General features: G+C 35.8%; 1 long non-coding RNA gene across 1 annotated transcript in view; it reads left to right on the forward strand.

The window, feature by feature from the left end:
- Positions 1 to 13,060, forward strand: part of LOC115099046 — a 211,328-nt gene extending 198,268 nt beyond the window's left edge. The window contains exons 3-4 of the long non-coding RNA XR_003858671.1: positions 12,438 to 12,510; positions 12,671 to 13,060. This is a non-coding gene — a long non-coding RNA (uncharacterized LOC115099046). The remainder of the gene's footprint in view (positions 1 to 12,437; positions 12,511 to 12,670) is intronic.
- Positions 13,061 to 16,723: the final 3,663 nt, after the last annotated feature.

Raw genomic sequence — 16,723 nt, forward strand, 5'->3', positions numbered from 1 at the left:
AGACTAATTGGGCTGAGTGATATTAGGTGAATTGTATTGGTGTGTTAATTGGTTTTGTTGTGGTAAGAGTGTGAAGATGTCATGGTTTTGAGTGGGTGTCATTTGTAGAGTGGTGAATGATGACAACCAGCTGTATGGTATGGATGCGTATTTGGGTGTGGTATGAGTGGTGAGCGGTGATTGGTGCGGAGATTGTTTAAGAAGGTAGAGGATGGTTAGTATGATTCTGGCTGGGTTGGTCCGTGAGGAGAGACAGATTGGAGTCATTCCCCTCAAGAGAAGCTGGTTGTATGTGGGTTGGTCCATGAGGAGAGACGGATTGGAGTCAGTCCCCTCAAGAGAAGCTGTTTGTATGCGGTTACTTTTTGAAGATTTCATCAATACCGGGTCTAAGTTTTGTTTTCCTGTTGTGAGTATAGAATTTTTGGAAGTATTGCAATGGTGGGAATTTGACAGCATATGTAAGAATCCCTTGGTTTTATGTTTTAGGGTATAGACATAGAAGTATCACTAAAGACTGGCAGTAAAGCTGGAACAAAGTTGGGTAAAAATGTTTTGAATAGGTACATCCCGTTATTATATCTGTGAGCAATGGTTTGTAAGGGTAAGAAGTATATGATTCATATTGAGATATAATGTGGATTTGTTCCTTGTATATACTTGTTTGTAGTGAAATCATGAGAGACTGATTTGACGGGGATTTGTGGATGTACATGGGATTTTTGGAATTAGTATGATTTTAGAGGGTATATTGGGATAAGGGTGGTTGTGGATATAAGTAAGATGGGTATTTATGTATGTGTATATTGTAGGTACTCGACCGTGAACAGGAATTTGTCCCCCGAGGAGATTGAGTTTGTTAAAGATTTCCCCTGAAGAAGCCCGGGTTGGGTGAAACAAGGCACTTTGTTGGGGTGAACATCATTGGAACAGGGGGGTGAACATTACTGAAGTGGAAGATTATATGTACTTTGGAAATTGTAATGCTTATGTATTAGATGTCCAAATAGAGGTGAATATTGTTGGAATTGTGGGGATGGAACGGGGTAACAATATAACATCAATGTGTTAGATTTCTAAATAGTGAATGAGTACTGAAATATTAATGTATTTTATGGGTGGGTTTAGGTTTTATGTGTATAAATGAGTGTGAATGTGGATATGGGATATTAAAGGGATAGGGGTAGGAGATGTCTGCAGAGTATTATAGTATATATGAATCATGTTATTTAAATATGACATTTCCACAGTTATAAGACAGATGATGTTTGATTAAAGTGTATATTTTATACATAATGTGTGAAATAGTTGAAGTGCAATATAAATTTATAATAAATAAATGTTGAACAAATTATGTTTTCTTTGTATGGGATTACATATATGTTGTAGCACAATATGAATTACAGTATTGTGTAAATGTATGATAATAATCATTAATGATTCCTATTTTGTGCGATGATGATGTAATGATTGGTGGGATCTAGAATATTCCTCGTAGTATTGTACCAAATACATTTCTGGGCAGGCAGATGTTATCCAGCTACATAAGGTGATTACCATACAGTAAATGCCTCAAAGCCGTGATAAATGGATAGAAAACACCATGGGGTAGATTTTCAAAGGGGATTTCAGAGCGGTCTTGGAGGGAACGGAAAAGCCATCGGGGCTCCCCTCGGGCTCGGCGCGCACAAGGGGGTGCATATGTGTGCACCCCCCTTGTGCGCGCCGAGCCCAGATTTTATAACATGCACGTGGCAGCGCACATGTTATAAAATTGGGCGTAGATTTGTTCGCGCCAGGTTGCACGAACAAATCTATGCCCGTGCGTATCTTTTAAGACCTGGCCCCATGTGTTAACTATGCAATGTAAAAAAAAAATACAGTAATATATGGAAATACAGAGACTTTATGATATAGAGTGTGAGGTTAACAATGGCAAAGAACAATATCATGATATTTGAAATTACATGTTTGTGAGAAATGAAACATTTTAGTTTTGCAAGTTTATAAAACAGGAAGAATTAAATATACAAGGTTATCATTGATACCTCAAGTAAAATCAGTTGTTCAGACCTCCATCTTTGAAATTAAAACTGTTATGTCACCTCAAGCACCTTCTGGAACCAGCCAACTTTTGCATTGTATTGCAAGCCCTGATCCTATCTGGTTTTGATTATTGCAACTCACTCTACACTGGTTTACGTTTATCTACTATACACCTTCTTCAAATAATTCTGAACACTTCAGGTCACCTATAACCTGTGACTCACATTCACACTCATATTATACCAGTTCTTAAGTCATTACATTGGCTACTGGTTCATTACCGCATACAATATAAAACTGCTATGATCATTTATTTATTTATTTATTTATTTATTTATTGTTTTTATATACCGACATTCGATCGAGATATCACATTGGTTTACATGTAACTAAAACAAATAAAACAAATATACAACCTGTTCTATTGTGTGTCATCTCCTTGGATTGAATGCACTTTGTGGATTCATATACCTTTGTGCCTTCTGTGATCTTCAAGATAATATCTATTGAACATTCCTTCTCCTAGATTAGTACATCCTAATATGACAACAGAGCACTCTCTCTCTATGTATGGTCCTGTATTATGGAACTCGCTACCTAATCATATCTGTCACCCAAAATATCAAGAAATTAAACAAACTTAAAAATTCATATAAGGTTTGATTCATTCAAATTTAGAAATATTTAACAAAAATATTTTCACTGAAAGGCAGATGTACTAAGAGTATTATCATCAGCTGTTAACATGTATACAATTAGATGGTATTGCAAAAATGTAATTAATCTCTCTCATGTGAAATTTGCTTTTTTTTTTGCATTAATGCATCTGTGATTCCTTTTGCATGATTTAACCTGTGTGCTTTTCGACTACACTAATAAATAATGGGGGTCATTTTCAAAGGAGTTACGCATGTAAATGTGACATACTATTGTAGCAATTTTCAAAAGCTATTTACTCGAGTAAAGTGCACTTACTTGAGTAAATCCTATGGACAATTCAATGGCATATATTGTAGCAATTTTGAAAAGCCCACTTACTTGAGTAAAGTGTATTTACTCGAGCAAAAACCAGTTTTGCTCGAGTAAATGCTTTTTAAAATCTACCCCAATGAGCTGATTTGTATAAGTGTACATCTTATTACTTTATTAAAATAGATTTCATGTTAAAACTATTGCTAGACTAGTTAGTGATAGTTTAATATTTGTTATTGCCTGTGATAGAATTAATGTGTTATAGTATTAGTGCATTGACCCCAGAGGTTGATTAAAGAGAATGATCGCATTCTATTCAGATGACCCATTTATCTCAGAAAACTTGAATACATGCTTTTCTGCACATTTTTATTGAACCATACTCAGTCGTAGTACATTATCACCTAACTATTCAATATTCTCATGATCCCTTTTCAGAGATACAGTCTTGCTAGCAAACATCGCTAACATCTGGATTTGTGGAAAGCACATTTTCCAAGAACGTTCTGACTGAGATATAAACTCAGCTAAAAGCAAAATCAGCACTTTTCTACCCTTCCTTGTTTAAATATACTCCAAAATGTTCACATAGCCCAATGCTATAGTTAAAGCAAGGATTAATTAACTAAAAATAGAAATATTATTCCAGCCTCAAGCAGGAGTACATATATTTATGTCTGAAAGTTTCAAGAGGCTAATAGACAGGCATGCACATCACTGTAGGTCTGTGGATGAAATGGCATGTGTGATTTTTCAGGCAATGAATATCACTCTTCAGGGCATTATAAATTACTTTTTGACATAATTTTTTGAATATATTTTACATTGGTTTCTATTCAGGATATTTACTAGTATTCAATATCCAGAGACCAAAAAAGAACGTATAACTCAAGCTCGTAATGTAAAACTAACCCTCCATTGCCTTCTTGCTTTCTTTCCCAGTTTGATAAGATTATTGATCTTTATTCTAAGTGAACTTATTTTCCAAAAGGAGCATCATGCTTCAGCAGTTCTTCCCTGTCAAATGAGCCCCATGGCTCAGTTTCCACTTGTAGATGACAAGAAAGACGAATGTCCTAGAATGATGAGGAGCAGAGCACTGAGAGGAGCAAAAGCGGCTGAAACATGTCAACCAGAAATGAAGCTATTTTTTGACATTTTGAAGAAAGGAACAAAAAGAAAGAAACATGTCACTGGTTAGAGGAAAGAAGGAACATTATTTTAAATAGCATAATAGCAGTTAGAGAGAGAGGAGTTGAATTAACGACATTCAGGTGAGTCAGATAGCACATTATAGTACTTATGGTCCAATATAGCAAACATACAAATATACATATATTTTTAACATCAATGTGATATCTTATACTTACCACACTCAGTTGTCAATTTCAAGAGTTTTAATTTAATTTAATTTAATTTTTATTGAAATTTTAATTAATTATAACATCAGCACAATGTTCTCGGGAAAAATACAGAGAAAACAAAGGAAAAGAAACTATTAACATAAACATGAATTCATGTTTAAGAAACATTATACATCTCTGAATATCATAAGATGTGGGAGTCAAGATTACAAAGAAGCAGATATTTTTAAGGAAATACTAATATTAATTACAGATATGCATAATACCACTGCCATCTTTATATTAGCCTATCCCCCCTGGGAAAAAATATTAGGAGTGTGAGTTTAGATAGAAACATAGAAATGTCGGCAGAAGACCAAACGTCCATCCAGTCTGCCCAGCATTTTTGCACTTTTTTTTTCTCATGCTTATGTTACTCTTGGCTCTTAGTAACCTTTTGGTTCAATGTCCCTTTCACCCCCACCATTAATGAGAGAGCAGTGTTGGAACTGCATCTAAGTGAAATATCTAGCCCAATTAGTTAGGGTAGCAACCGCCACAATAAGCAAGCCACACCCATGCCCACCTGCCCACCCAGTAAATAATTCAGTCCTTGTTGGTTGTATATAGATCCACCTTTCTTCATTCCCCCTGCCGTTAAAGCAGAGAGCTATGCTGGATATGCATTGAAAGTGAGGTATCAGACTTTCTCCCCTGCTGTTGAAGCAGAGACCAATGCTGGATATGCTTGAAGTATCAGTCTTTCTCCCCTGCCGTTGAATTACAGTAATTGATGATATAGATACTCTCGGAGATATGATGGTTCCACAAAGATATATTTAGCATTTTGAAAAACCACAATGCATTTACAAGGAAAGTGTAAATTTAATTTTGCTCCCCTAGTTACCACCTAATTTCTCATGCTTAAAATTTTTTTCCTTCTCTCCTGGGTTATTTTTACTATATCTAGGAGTTTTAAAATGAGCATGCTGTAGAAAAGAACAAAATGGCTTGGAAACCAAGCTGCCAGGGTGTGTGAACATAAAAATAAGTACCAATGTTTCTAACTGAAATTTAATGTTGATAATTTTCGTAGGCGTGTGCACATAAATATGTATTAATTTAGTTTTTTAAATTTATTTATTTATTTGTTTGTTTAGGCATTTTTATATACCAAACATATTGTATACACTTCATGTCGGTTTACAATAAAACAATGGGCAGTCTAACTACATGTCCTAAAATCAAGTAAAATATCATAAAATAAAATAAAATAAAAATAAAATAAAACCCTACAAATAATATAACATAAAATTATACTATAATCAGTTAAAATAATAAAATACATACAATTCTTTCAATATCAAACTAACAAAATAGGGTTGATAAAAATAAATATCTACTTAATATATTCTAATTCACAGGGGAAGTTGTTCTGAATCATACTGTAGTGTTAAAAGCCTGTGTACACAACCATGTTTTTAGTTTTTCTTAAAAGGCTGGATATTCTCCTCTAAACATAACTCAGTGGGAGAGAATTCCACAATTTCTCTTTATACAGATCCTCATTCTGATCCATAAGTCTCTTGAATCAAACTACAATACTACAGCAATGTACTTATCAATCATCAAACAGTTACTATCCCACATGAAGTTTATACTAAACAATGATAAAACTGAAATCATTTTATTAGATAGAAGACCTACTCTTGACAAGTCACCTTCTTTCAAATTAGAAGACCAATCGACTATACTAAATCCTGTTCCTCATACTCGTGACCTGATTATTGATGGTGAACTGAATTTCAAAAAACATATATCCACCAAAATAAGGGAAGGATATAGCAAAATTCAAACTTTAAAATGATTAAAAACATTGCTAAACCCTCCGAATTTCAGAATGGTACTTCAGCTGCTAATCTTTGCCAACATCGATTACTGTAATTCACTTCTACTTGGTTTACCAACTTCCACTATACATCCACTCCAAATTTTGCAGAAAACCACAGCCAGAATTCTAACAGGAACAAGGAACACAACCATATAACTCCAATCCTAATATCATTGCACTGGTTACCAGTTAAGTATCAAATTGAATATAAAATCATGTATTCTACACAAAATAATATATGATAAACAAACTGACTGGTTTAATGCCGCCATTAATGCCACAATGCAATCTCCATCCTGCTAATAAAGGTCTCCTAAGTATCCCCTCTGTGCATTCAGTCTAGCTCTGTCAAGTAAGAGATCATGCATTATCTTTGGCAGGACCCAAAATTTGGAATTCCCTTCCAACAGAGACACTACTACAACCAGACTTAAAAACATTTAGAAAAGAGGTAAAGACATGACTATTTATGAAGGCCTATCAGGACCCAACATGATTTTTTCCCAGTATCTATCAAGAACTTTCATGATATCAACCTAATTATTTATTCCTCTTATGTCAGAATGTTGATGTTCTTTTATTATGATTATGTTATTCTTTCCTAGGGATGTGCAATCATTTAGGACAAATTAGGCAATTTCATGGACCCTGAAAACCAAACCAAATTTTCCTGAAATTTTGGGAAATTTCGGTTTTCGGGTTAGTGCACACTAACGGGAGTTAGTGTGCACTAACTCCCTGTTAGTGCATGCTAACATGGAGTTAGCATGTGCTAACTCCCGTTAGTGCACACTAACCTGAAATTCGGGTGCCCCGAATTTCAAAGGCCCGAACCATGGGAAATACGAAATTTCCCACAGCAGGGCCGAAAACGAAGCCCGAACTGAAAGGTTCAGGCTTTGCACAACTCTATTCTTTACAACTTTTATTTGATGCTACTGCTGCTATTGTTTTATTTTCTTTAATTTTATTACTTTCTATCTTATTCCATTGTCTTTTATTCTTTTATCGTATATTTTTTGTCACTTCCAAATTTTGTAAACCATTGTGATGGCCTTCGAATGATGGTATATAAAAGTTATTAAATAAATAAATAAATAAAAATAAATTAGATGTTTATTTTGGTTTGTTTCACTTATTTTAACCAAAATGAACAAAATTAAAAATATGGGGAGTGGGGGAGGGGAAGAAATCAAGGATTTGAGTTTCCTTCCTACCCATACCAATCCCCTCTCCCCCATCACTGCCAAAATCAAATATAGAAACATAGAAACATAGAAACATAGAAATGACGGCAGAAGGAGACCAAATGGCCCATCTAGTCTGCCCCGCAAATTTTCTCTCTCATACTTATCTGTTTCTCTTAGCTCTTGGTTCTATTTCCCTTCCACCCCCACCTTTAATGTAGAGAGCAGTGATGGAGCTGCATCCAAGTGAAATATCTAGCTTGATTAGTTAGGGGTAGAAGCCGCCGCAATAAGCAATCTGCACCCATGTTTATTTGTTTTACCCAGACTGTTATACAGCCCTTATTGGTTGATTTTCTTCTCCCATGCCGTTGAAGCAGAGAGCTATGCTGGATATGCATCGAAAGTGAAGTATCAGGCACATTTGGTTTGGGGTAGTAACCGCCGTAACAAGCCAGCTACTCCCTGCTTTGCGAGTGCGAACCCTCTTTTCTGGATGTGTGAAGTATCAGTTTTTCTTCTCCCCTGCCGTTGAATCAGAGAACTATGCTGTATATGCATTGAAAGTGAAGTATCAGGCTTATTTGATTTGGGGTAGTAACCGCCGTAACAAGCCAGCTACTCCCCTCTTTGTGAGTGTGAATCCTTTTTTCCACATTTCCTCTTGCTGTTGAAGCTTAGAGCGATTTTGGAGTCACAGTAAGCCTGTGTATGTTTATTTAATAAGGGTATTGACTCCAGGCAGTAGCCGTCATTCTGGCGAGTCACCCACTCTTCATTGGCAGCCTCTTGACTTTATGGATCCACAGTGTTTATCCCATGCCCCTTTGAAGTCCTTCACAGTTCTGGTCTTCACCACATCCTCCGGAAGGGCATTCCAGGCATCCACCACCCTCTCCGTGAAGAAATACTTCCTGACATTGGTTCTGAATCTTCCTCCCTGGAGCTTCAAATCGTGACCCCTGGTTCTGCTGATTTTTTTCCTTCGGAAAAGGTTTGTCGTTGTCTTTTGATCATTAACACCTTTCAAGTATCTGAAAGTCTGTATCATATCACCTCTGCTCCTCCTTTCCTCCAGGGTGTACATATTTAGATTCTTCAATCTCTCCTCATACGTCATCCGATGAAGATCCTCCACCTTCCTGGTCGCCCTTCTCTGTACCGCCTCCATCTTGTCTTTGTCTTTTTGAAGGTACGGTCTCCAGAACTGAACACAGTACTCCAGGTGAGGCCTCACCAAGGACCTGTACAAGGGAATAATCACTTCCCTTTTCTTACTCGATATTCCTCTCTCTATGCAGCCCAGCATTCTTCTGGCTTTAGCTATCGCCTTGTCGCATTGTTTCGCCGACTTCAGATCATTAGACACCATCACCCCAAGGTCCCTCTCCTGCTCCGTGCACATCAGCCTTTCCCCCCCCATCGAATACAGTTCATTCGGATTTCCACTCCCCATATGCATGACTTTGCACTTCTTGGCATTGAATCTCAGCTGCCATATCTTTGACCACTCTTCCAGTTTCCTTAGATCCCGTCTCATTCTCTCCACTCCTTCCGGCGTGTCCACTCTGTTGCAGATCTTAGTGTCATCCGCAAAAAGACAAACCTTACCTTCTATCCCGTCCGCAATGTCGCTCACAAAGATATTGAACAGGACCGGTCCCAAAACCGATCCTTGTGGTACACCGCTTAAAACCGCTCTCTCTTCAGAGAGAGTTCCATTTACCATCACACATTGTCTTCTGTCCGTCAACCAATTTGCAATCCAGGTCACCACCTCGGCACTCACTCCCAAGCTTCTCGTTTTATTCACCAGTCTCCTGTGCGGAACCGTATCAAAAGCTTTGCTGAAATCCAAGTAGATGACATCGAGCGCTCTTCCTTGATCCAATTCCTTGGTTACCCAGTCAAAAAAGTCAATCAGATTTGTCTGACAGGATCTTCCCCTGGTGAATCCATGTTGCCTCTGGTCCATTAATTCTCCTGACTGTAGATAGTTCACTATTCTCTCTTTCAACAGTGACTCCATTACTTTTCCCACCACCGAAGTGAGGCTGACCGGTCTGTAGTTGCCAGCCTCCTCCCTGTTCCCACTCTTGTGAAGCGGGACCACCACCGCTCTTCTCCAATCTCTTGGTACCACTCCTGTTTCTAGGGATCTATTGAACAGGTCACACAGCGGACCCGCCAGAACATCTCTGAGCTCCCTCAGTATCCTTGGATGAATCCCATCAGGCCCCATGGCTTTGTCCACTTTCAGGTTCTTTAGCTGTTCCCATACATTCTCTTCTGTAAAAGGATTTTCATCTATTCCTCTTCCCTCCAGTTTCTTGTTGTGTAAAGATGGTCCTTCTCCAGGGTCTCCAGGGTCTTCTCTGGCCTTCTCTTATCCCATCCAACCTTCCTCTTTATCTATACAGTTTATACCACGTGTGGGGTTCCAGTTGTCTAAGTGAAGGAAGAGTGAACCCCAGTTGATCCTGCCTTGCTGGGTCCTGACTTGACAAAGGTGCAAGCCAGTTCTGAGTCAATCCTATTGCTGTACAACAATACAACAAAATGACATTGACATAGGGCTGCCTGGTATTTTCAAATCTGGATCAGACAGAGTAGGAGTGACTGGAAATTATTTCATCCTATTTGGACTACTTGTACACAGGAAATACAACAATTCCAGCACTTATCACAAAGTGCAAAAAAGGTATTGCAGTAATACCTATGCAGTGCACTTTGCAATAAACTGCTATTACCATAAAACACACCCCTTTTCCTATCACAGGTGATATTTAGTGCATTTTGATAAATTCAGGCCTAAGTCATCTGGCTAAGTCTTGTCAGTGCAAAGAGCTGTCCTAGCTGGCTAACTTTAAGATGATATACAATATAACACCAACCTGTGGGTGTATTATTCTATAAAGATTTATTTTAACAAATTGCATCAAAAATTCATTTCAAATGTTAATACTAACATACAAAACAATTTATGTTATTCATATAAACTCATACACTCTCCACATTCATACCCAATACATATTTATCACATATAAATTATACTTCAAATATATCAGGATAATTTGTTAGACACACCCCCTTCATTTTGTTCTTATATATGTATAATCCACACTGGTACCCTTCTTTCAATTTCTTTTCATTTCTTCTTATTCCACTTAAATTCAATTTCTTCACAGCATGTTCCTCTTCCCGACAAGAGACTCCTGTTTCACCCAAGCTTCCATTAGGGGATATAACAACAATTTCACAATGGATCACCACTAATATACTAGGGAGCCATATATTTCAAATCTTCTTATTGCTAAAAATCCTATATCAACCAACAAATAGTAATTAATATATTATAAATGATTAAATAAATCCAATATAATTTTCAATTTAGCTCTGAATATACATTCATTTCAACCACTATATCAATATTATCAGACACACAAAAACACATAAACAAGAATGCTTACCTGAACAAACAACTTTAACTCTTCTTACACAGATTTAAAAACTATCTGATCAATGTATCTTCCATACACAAAACTATAAAGACAAAAAACAAACTATAAAATAAATAACACAACAACCAACCACATCTCATATATTCCAATACATATATTCCACATCTTCACTTACCCAAAGCATTTCCCGCCTATATTTCAATGTTTCTTCAATGCAGCAACCTTTATGATTTCCTCTCTCATACTACTATCAAGACATCAAAAACACATCATACAACCTGAGCAGTGATACAATAATTTTGCCCACTCCTAACCACCAATAAGCTCACAAACCTTTTTCAGGACTTACCCAGTTTTTATCATCACCATGAGCTATTTCAATGTTTCTTCAAAACGGCAACCTTTCTAATTTCCCTTCTCATGCCACTATCAAAACATCAAAAAACGCATCATACAACCTGAGCAATAATCCAATGACTATAGACAATCCTAACCACCGCCAATAAATACACAAGCCCATTTCAAAGACTTACCCAATTTTCATCAGCATCAAACAGCTATCTAATCTATCCAAAGAATGCCACGGCTATGCACTCACAGCAGATCCACCCTATTTATATCTAACTCACTACAATGTAAATGACGTCAAGACCTTTAAAACTGAACATATGTCATTCAACAACACACACCCCTTCTACACCCCTCGCAATGGACCAAACACATTCAATCAGTCCAGCCAACTTCAAAAAAACTAACACACAATCCTCAACCCACTCAGTCATCCAAAACACCCTGAAACCAATCATAACAAGAATCTTTAAATACCCACAAGCGCAGTAAGGTAACACCTAGCCCCCCCCCCCCCCCCCCCCAATCTCATATATACAAGCTCCACTCAATATCCATATTGAGACCGCGTGGCTCAACCATATCCCAATTGAAAATGTATCATTGTTCCTTTTGTAATAACTTTAAAGAGACATCCCCACCACGTGGTAACTGAATCCTATTCAAAATACAAAAATGCAGCTCATGTAGTTTATGCTTCATTCTCCTCCAGTGCTGCAGAAGGGGAGCATTTTCTTTCTGTCTTTGTATGTTAGTCAAATGCTCCCCAATCCTCACTTTAATAGATCATTTGGTCTGCCCTATATAGAATAAATTACAAGGACAAATAATCAAATAAATGACTTGATCAGTGTTGCAATCAAAATCACCAGGCAAAACATATTCCTTCTCTAAAGCTGGGACAAATATTGATCTAACTGCATGTACATAAGGGCATACACTGCATTTACCAAACCTATACTGACCCCTTTACACGATATCACCATGTGGCACCCTCAATACTGTTGATGTCAGCATGTCCCGCAATGAACGCTTTCTTTTAAATGCAAATACTGGCAATTGCTGGAATGCCACCCCCCCATCCTTCAATATCGACCAATGCTTATAAACAATGGCTTTAATATTATTTGATACATTTGAAAATGGTTGTTGTGTTATTTATTTTATTGTTTCTTTTTTGTCTTTATAGTTTTGTGTATGGAAGATACATTGATCAGATAGCTTTTGAATCTGGGTAAGAAGGGTTAAAGTTGTTTGTTCAGGTAAGCATTCTTGTTTGTGTTTTTGTGTGTCTGATAATATGTGACCAGGTGATTTATATTGATACAGTGGTTGAAATGAATGTATATTCAGAGCTGAACTGAAAATTATATTGGATTATTTAATGATTTATAATATATTATTATTTGTTGGTTGATATAGGATTTTTAGCAACGAGAAGATTTGAAATATATGGCTCCCTAGTATATTAGTGGTGATCCAATTGTGAAATTGTTGTTATATCCCCTAATGGAAGCTTGGGTGAAACAGGAGTCTCTTGTTGGGAAGAGGAACATGCTGTGAAGAAATTGAATTTAAGTGGAATAAGAAGAAATGAAAAGAAATTGAAAGGAGGGTACCAGTGTGGATGATACATGTATAAGAACAAAATATTGAAGGGGGAGTGTCTAACAAATTATCCTGATATTTTTTATGTATAATTTATATGTGATTAATATGTATTGGGTATGAATGTGGAGAGTGTATGAGTTTATATGAATAACATAAATTGTTTTGTATGTTAGTATTAACATTTGAAATGAATTTTTGATGCAATTTGTTAAAATAAATCTTTATAGAATAATACACACACAGGTTGCTGTTATATTGTCTATGATTGTAATTACCTGTGGTTGAAACCCTGTATGTTTTTTGTATATTAACCTTTGCGGATTAACTTTAAGATGGCCAGCTATATTCATATTCAATAGTGCAGCTGCAGAATTGAATATATTTTCATTTTAGCCTGATAAGTTTATCCTACTAACTTGGTTATCCAAACTGTGTCTGAATTGGGACCTCATAATATTTGCATTTATATATAAGGGGAATTTAATTATACAGATGGACAAATTATGAACCTTTTCAATTATGAACACTTAATAGATGGAATAAAATGACATTGGTGTTTTGTCTAATTCAGATGGAAGGTTAATCCAAACAAAGATAAGATAACCTTTTTACTAAAGGTTATATTATTTATTTAAAAACATTTATAGCCTGTCTATAACAAAATCATTTGAGCTAGGAGGATTACAACAAAATACAAATATAAAAACATAACCATAAAAACCACACATACAAGGATTTTATTGTTCCTACCATTGATGTATAATTACATTTTTACAATAACAATCAATCACCTTCCATTTTCCCAAATGCTTCTTGGAATAAAAAGGTTTTCAATTTTTTCCTGAATAACTTATCAGAAATAGCCCATAATTCACAGGTTAATTTGTTCCTCCTTTCAGGTCCTATTAAGGAAAAAGCTCTCTTCCTTGTACCTTAAATGCATGGACTTTAATGAGGGCACTGCAAGATAACACATCCCTTGAAACTGAAACATTCTTTTAGGGGTATATGGATGCATTATTTTTGTTAATCAGGCCCTTTCAATTTATCAGCTTTAAAAATTAAATTGAATTCTTTGTTGATGGGGTAACCAATATAGGTCTCGTAACATGGGATTAATGGTCCCAGGGTGCCCTTCTCAGAATCAACCTGGCAGCTGGTAATAAAAGGAGACTTGAGGTAGGTAATTCTATATATAAAGTGTTACAATAATCAATAGATTAGACAAATGCTTGCACTATGGTACAAAAATCTATTTTGTCCAAACCATAGCAAATATGTCGCAAAATCTGAAGTTTGTAAAAACCAGATCTTAAAATGGTTCTCAACTGAAGCAGAAAGATCAATTGAGGATCAAACAGGACACTTACATTTTTTACTCATAGATTAATTCTTTTTATTTCAAAAGAAAAATTCTTATAATCCGGAGAACCAATATTCCTCCCTGACAATCAATGCCTCAGTCTTGACAAAATTCAAAACTAGATAATTCTCCTCCATCGACTTATTTATTGTGGTTAAACAAGCAGTTACCTTCTTCATTACAGCAGGGAGAGAGTCATTGACAAGGAAATATTGCTGCAGTTCATCGGCATAAACCCCAAATTCCACCCCGAGATGTTCAGTCAACTCACAGAGGTGGAGAAAATAAACATTAAACAGGGCAGCCTATAACACTGACCCTTGCGGGACCCCAAGATTTAATTCATACCATTCTGGATTTACTATCAGATAGGATGAAAACCATTTTAACACCGGTCCTTATTCCCAACTGCTGCAAGAAAGGAGCAGAATGCCACATGCCACCGTTTCATAAGCAGCAGTTATTTATCTATTTATTTATTTATTTATTTATTTATTTATTTATTTATTTATGTATTTATTTATTGGGTCTTATATACCATCACTCAGATTCCATCGTAATGGTTTACAACAATAAAATATGCTGCTATATAAACTCTAAAAAATACCTAAAACTAAAAATAGAGCATAAAACAGACTGCAAGACTGATGTATTTCTAAATATACTGCAAGCTCAGAAATATTTCTATCAGACTGACAAAGCACAAAGTTACTAATCTTTCCATGCTGGTTCCACTGGAAACCACAGAAAAATATAAAACATTGTCAGTCAAAAAGTCATTAAATTGTTTATAAACTATTTTCTCTAGAATTTTTACAAAAGTAAATTTCAAATAGGTCTATAAATTCACAGGATTGTCAAATGCCAAATTGTTCTTTTTAAAAATCAGACCACTGCCATTTTAAAAGCTGAAGGAACTACAACTTCAGTCGGATGAAATATTTTAGTAAATACTCCAAATGAACTCATAGAAACAGAAATTATGGCAGAAACGGAGCAAGCGGTCCATCCAATCTGCCCAGCAAGTTTATGGTAGCTTTGGCAGCGCCTTACAGGTCTCCCCACTCTTGCCATAGAAGCAGAGAGCAATGTTGTAGTTGCATAAAAAGTATCAGGCAAGGATCAAGCGGATGAAGGGAATTTTTTTAAATTACCATTATACTCTTCCATCTCTTTTGTACAAACTGGTTCAAAACATTCCCAATCTTCTCCTGAAGTTATATCTTTTTAGTAGAGTCTACAACTAAATGTGTTTGGTGGAAAACATTTAGAAAATAGGACCCGAAGTACTTTAATTCATTATGATCTTTTTCATTTTATCCATTTTTATCTTTTTATGAGATTTTTTAACAATATTAAATCCAAGAAACAATCTTCAAATGCTTTAGTTGCACAGTACAAAAAAATAAAAATAAAAAGATGATAATTTCATTTTTAGGGTCTGACTCACTAAGCTGTTTCCCATAGAAATAGAATGGTAGAAAAGCCTTTATTAATTTAGGCCCATAAATCAGATACTGCTGTGCAACCAGATACTAAACATATTATCCAAAATTAATATTAAAATATACATAGCTATTCTGTAACATTTAACAGTAAATGGTGCAATAGGCTTTAGAGTCTATATCTATAAAATAGAAAGTTTTTCATTTATACCATAAATTCTTAATGCAGATTTCTACAAAAGCAACAGTAAGTAGATCTCATCTGTTCTTATTACAAGATAGTTCCAATTTACATTGCATCCTCATTCAAGGTATTTTCTTTTTAAAGTAGTAGTAATATCCTTCATCTATAGCCACTCAAATCACTGTAATTTAGAGTTTCAGTCAAAGTCTATTTAATTACAGAAACAGAGTACAAATGCTAATAGACTTCTATTGTACAAAATTTGGAGGTGTGAAGAAAAAGTCAAATTATGGAGATTTCCTTTTGGCAGACAAAAATAATTTTCAAGATAACTTACCTAATTATTTAGAAGCAAGAGAGAAAAATATGTCACAAGTCAAATATCTCTAAGTCATTATCTATTTACTCTAATATATTTGACAGATTTTAGCACTTAAAACTGATAGTTCCTATTTTATAATGCTAATGACTTGTACTGTATCTGAAAAAACAAACATCTAATGTATTCAAGTGCGGAGAATGTCAATGTGGTGGGAGAAAGAGAGAGGATATGCATGGGAATAAAATCAGTAGAACTAGGGGTGACAAAAGGAAACTCCAGAGAGGACAACACCAGAAAATATTTCTTCATGGAGAGTGTGGTGCATGCCTCTATTGCCTTTCCGGAGGAGGTGATGAAAACAAAAATGGTGAAAGATTTCAAAGGGGCATGGGATTATCTCTGTGGATCCCTAAAGGCTAGAGGATGGAAATGAGGAAAACAGTGCATGGGGGTAACTTGCTGGTGTGGTGGTTACTACCCTTAAACAATAGGCCTTCATACTGTTGATGTAACTCATTATTACTCTCTGCTTTAATGGTAGGGGAAAAGA

This window comes from Rhinatrema bivittatum, chromosome 9 (genome assembly GCF_901001135.1).
Source record: "Rhinatrema bivittatum chromosome 9, aRhiBiv1.1, whole genome shotgun sequence".
NCBI lineage: Eukaryota > Metazoa > Chordata > Amphibia > Gymnophiona > Rhinatrematidae > Rhinatrema > Rhinatrema bivittatum.